Source organism: Oreochromis aureus, linkage group 19 (assembly GCF_013358895.1).
Source record: "Oreochromis aureus strain Israel breed Guangdong linkage group 19, ZZ_aureus, whole genome shotgun sequence".
Taxonomy (NCBI): Eukaryota; Metazoa; Chordata; class Actinopteri; order Cichliformes; family Cichlidae; genus Oreochromis; species Oreochromis aureus.
This window is the reverse complement of record NC_052960.1, coordinates 24397176-24402203: the sequence shown is the minus strand read 5'-3', so window position 1 is coordinate 24402203 and position 5028 is coordinate 24397176. Positions and strand designations below refer to the sequence as shown.

Genomic DNA, 5028 nt, shown 5'->3' with positions numbered 1-5028 from the left:
CATGTTCTGCAACTGAAAGGAAATTAGGAACTGAAATAACTGATTTTTTTCCCCCACTTTGAACATTTCTGGCAGCAGAACAAGCTGAAAACACAACACTCATATGAGAACATTATAAGCTGGTAAGCTTGCCGGCCAGCAGTGATGCTGTTTGCACACATACAGCAAGTCTGGTACAAATGAGCAAAACCATTTATTTAAAGTAACGTTTCTGACTCGAGCTCAATTCAGTGTTAGGTCAGGTTTTGTTCTCCACCATCATCTCACAAAAATGTGTCTCTCTGCTTATTGGTGCTGAGCATGCAGTGCTTTTCAGAGGTTTCTGCTGATTCAGCTTCTTCTGCCTGATTTGTCATGAAACTAGTCAGACAGTGAATCTGATGTGGCTTCTGAAACTGTGTCACATCACTTTGCCAACAGTCCTGAACTGGAGACAAAAGCCAAATAAATAAGTTAACCTTTTCAAGAAATGAGTTCTTCGCCCTTACTGTTGTTGCATGATGGGGTCAAAATCTTCCCCATGGTGTCAAAAATGGTATCAAGTGTTGATTAGATTCCTGGGTATCGGTGCTGATTTTGAAAATTCTAGTATTGTGATGACCCTAGAATGGACTGAAACTGGTGTCCTGCTGTAGAGAATAAAATAGAGCCATGTTTCACTGTTTTTCTTGTCAAGGTTTGTTTTTTGGCAAATTTCAAAAAAATGGAGAAAGTGTAAAAGTCCAAATTTTAGCTGGGGATCCCCGTCACTTGTCAGGTACTGTGGTACCTGTGGTTGTTGGTTGGTTGAGGAGATGCTGTGTGTATACAGTACGTGTGCTTTTGTGCCCACATATGCACATCTGCCTTGTTTAAGGTGTCTGTGTGAGAGAGCTGTATTGTTCCCATTTAATCACCATCCTACCTTAAATTGGCAGCTCTCTCAGCAAAAGCTTTTCTGGGGCCATCATCAGCATTTCATCACCATTACAGCTAATTCATAGCGGCACCCAGAATGAGGCATTTCTCTCTGAGCAGTCATACATCCCGAGCAAATCAAAAAGAGAACATCTGAGTCATCCGGCAGGCGATGGTCAGGTGAGAGATTTCGTATCCTCTCCTGAAAGTGTCATAGTTGTTCACGTAAGTACACATTCAAAAACTCTTTTATGGACATTTGAAATTAATTAAGTCTAACACGCACAAAGGTTATGCAGTATTTCAAACACATTTTCACAAAAAAGTCATTTTTTTAATAGAGTTTTTACTTGTTGCTTCTTTCTTACGACTTTCACCCAAGCATAGTGTATATATAGCATGTTTAGTCTCATATTATCTAACATCAAACTGTGCAAAACTTTACTGCATCCTTTGAATAAGAGAACATGGCAAAAAGCTAAATTTGTATGTGTATGTGTTACTGACAAAATTTGGAATAACAGCTAAAAGGTATTTTAAACAAGCAAATAATAGTGTTCTGGAGCCCTCTAATCTCATGACTTCAAAATGTGTCATCATAATTCATCATCTAAAAATTATAACAGTATTCATTTCATAAAATATGTTAAAATGAAAAATTGGCACTACTGGGGGTCAGTTAAACTTTTCTTAACCTATAAATGCTCTAATTTCTCTAAATCTCTTAAATGTATTATTCAAATTTCAAATTCTGTAATGACATTTTAACTCCAACACTCTGGCAAACAGTAGAATTTGATTTATTGACCAAAAATGTGATCATTTGCTGAAAACATTTGCATGTGAGATTCACAAGTCTGAAAGTGGAGAAAGTTCAAGACTTGGCCTCCATATATGTGACTCAGTGATCCTCAACAAGAAGAGTGCGTCATTGTCATCCTGCTGAGTTTTGCACATAACTTGGGAGGAATTTGCCAGGACCCAGCCAGGAACAAACTGGAGACACTCTGTGACTTTATGGCGGGAAGCTTTATGATTCAAACTCACTGTCTGAGTCTGGTGGTTTTGTGCTCGATTGCAGTATTTTTTTTAACTTTAGTGGTGAAAGTGTTCTTTTTTGAGATAATGACATATTTCTTTAAAGGGAAATGACTCAGTGAGTAACCACAGAGAACTCAAGCCTGTTAATGCACCTTTCAGTCAGTATGCCTTTATTACATTATTTTCAGCACTGAATTATAATGATGTCAAAGAATTTTCCCTCATTTAACCTGGTTTGGATGCTCCATGAATGCATAACTAAAACAAGTAAGTCAAATGAAATTTAAAGAACTGTTATTTGAAGTCCTTTTTGAAGTTTCAAATGTCTTCACCAAGCAGCAACCTCCAAGTTTAGAGAAACATATCAGTTCCTTGAATGGCCACTTGATATTGACATCTAAAACAAGACTCCTATGTCAAAAGCTCTGTCTCCACATCAGCAATGAGAAGGTCTCATGTTTGGTCCAGAAAGTGTTTTGGCCTTTCTTGATAATTTTTCCAGAAGGTGAACTTTTGCACAAGTCAACCTTTTATTATAAATAAAGGCTTAAATTTAGCTGCATTATAGGGGTCATTTTCAATTTTGCTAGTGTGCTCTTTGGTCTTGTTTAGAGTTTGCTTTAAGCCTGTCCCTTGCTAGCCAAAGTTAAAACTACCTAGCATGATTGATGCATGCTCAATATTCCAGGTAAGGAAATCCCAGGAAACTGATAGCTGCTCAGCTTTGAACTCGTATCCATATGTAGTCCAAACAAACCCCAACTAACAAAATGCAACCTCTGATGCTTCCGCAGACAAGTGGCTAATGCAGGGGTGGGCAATCTCAGTCCACGAGGGCCGGTATCCCTGCAGGTTTTAGATGTGTCCTCGAACCAACACAGCTGATTTAAATGGCTAAATTAGCTCCTCAACATGTCCTGAAGTTCTCCAGAGGCCTGGTAACGAACTAATCATGTGATTCAGGTGTGTTGACCCAAGGTGAGATCTAAAACCTGCAGGGACACCGGCCCTCGTGGACTGAGATTGCCCACCCCTGGGCTAATGTCATGTTACATCTGTTATATGTAGATGTGATGGTTGCCCACAACAACAACATAAGTGAAATCCTTTGGTAATATTCATGTTTACACTTCTACCTCATTTTCACATTAAGTCAATTTACAGTTACTGAAGCTATATAGCAGACTGGTTTAATTTGGTTAGTTTGTTTCAATGCATGCCAACAGCATGGCACAGTTTAAATGATGGTGTACTTATTTGGTTTGTATTTGAGTATATGTTATAGTAATCAGTCAGTTTTTCTGTTCTTTTTGAGTTACCTGCTGCTGCTTCCACCCTCCCAGGTTTGCATAAAAGAGGAGGCTGAGGGTGGAGTTGGTTTAACAGCAGAGGCCAACAACATGGACTTAACCATCTGTTGTGACAACATAGGGGGAGTGGGGTTTCTTCTTGTACAATGTGCAGCTAGTGTCTCTGTGGTTTTCCCCTCTGATGTTCAAAATGGTTTGTTCAGTTACTATATAGGCCTAGCTGTCTCTGTTAATTAATTAATTAACCTTTTGAGTAGAATTCTGTTTAGTTGATCTCTTCTATGGGCCCACTTAGTTCGTAAAATAGTTTATTTCTGTGATTTATTCCCGTTTCATAGTTGATTTGGAAGTACTGACATCTGCTGGTCATTTCATGTACAGCAGCCCTGCTGAGATAATACATATGGATTACATGGCAGTGGATATGTAAACGTAATGATGTATCGATTGTAAAATACCCATATGAGGTCCTGTATAATATAAATGCATACATACACAGGCATACACACCCCTAACTAACCATCCTCGCTGAGATGGATTTGGTTATTGGGCGATAGCATGTCAAAATGCTCCCAAACTGCTGATATTTTTCACCTTTTTGTGGCCCCATAATTTGCTTACAATCTTCATGCATGCCTGTGATGATCCTTAGAATCACCTCAGATCTAGTCCATGCAAAAAAAATTATTTCCTCGTCTTGTCAACAGCTTGAATCACGTAACGAGGCAGTCACGTCATTTCAAAGAAACGGGGCCTCGTTATCTTTGGTCATGTGATATTCTGACAGGCCCCACATGTGGTTCATTTGGACACGTTCTCTGTACTCAACACAGGCCTCAGGACTTCAGTGTCAGACGTAGCATCACTAGTGATTATTGTATTTTTTAATATAATCTTTTGTCTTTTTGTGGGTATAATAAAATCCATATTTTGAAGATTACACCTGTGCCTGTATCTTCTTGGCTGCTTGGTCCCGGGACTACAGTCTTTTTGGTCTTTTTCATTAGTCATTCTTAAACTTTGACTTTCGTCCTCAGTGTGTGTTTTGTCTTTTCTCTCTTTGCCCTTTTATTCATGGAGTTCCACAGGGTTCCATGCTAGGACCAATTCTGTTTACACTATACATGATGGGATTTTAATAGGAAGATTTTTCCTGTTAAAAGGGAATTTTTCTTTGCCAGTGTCACCAAGCGTCGTCTGACTTCTGCGGTTTTCCCTGTATTATTAGGGTATTCACCCTACAACATAGCTGACTGCCTTGAGTTGACTGTTGCTGTGATGCAGCTCTATATAAATAAAACTGAACTGGTCTGAAAAATCTACCACCCATGTGGTGCTTCAAAATGTTGTCAAGTAGGCCAAGAAGCATGTCATGACTCTGGCTCTAGTTTCTTCTGTCCTTCTTTGTCCGTCTGGAGTACATCTAACCACATTCAACAAAGACCAAATCTGGGTCCCCCTTTTCCCAGTGTGATAAAACGCTCCATGTTTTCCTTTATGCTAATAAAGTTTCATCATCTCTGAGTAAACTTGCTTACCACGGGACTAGTCACACTGGTGAGCATCTGAAGACCTCTTTTCATGTTGTCTGGGGAGATGTGATGGAGTTTCACACAGAGCTGGAGCACTCTTTGTAAGCAGCAAAGAAAATTTAACTCCCTCTTATACCACACACGCATACACACACCTCTCCCTCCATCTCTTTCTCTCCTTTCCAGACCAAACCACACCACAGATGTGGTGGGAGCTCCGCTGTGGGAGGAGGGAAAGTAAAACAGGC

General features: G+C 39.6%; 1 long non-coding RNA gene across 1 annotated transcript; it reads right to left on the bottom strand.

Annotated features, from left to right (window-relative positions):
- Positions 1-231: 231 nt before the first annotated feature.
- On the bottom strand, positions 232-3273 carry LOC120434793. The gene is made up of 3 exons (XR_005609358.1): positions 3258-3273; positions 905-1099; positions 232-427 (listed from the first exon to the last, which is right to left on the bottom strand). It is a non-coding gene; the product is annotated as an uncharacterized LOC120434793 (long non-coding RNA).
- Positions 3274-5028: the final 1755 nt, after the last annotated feature.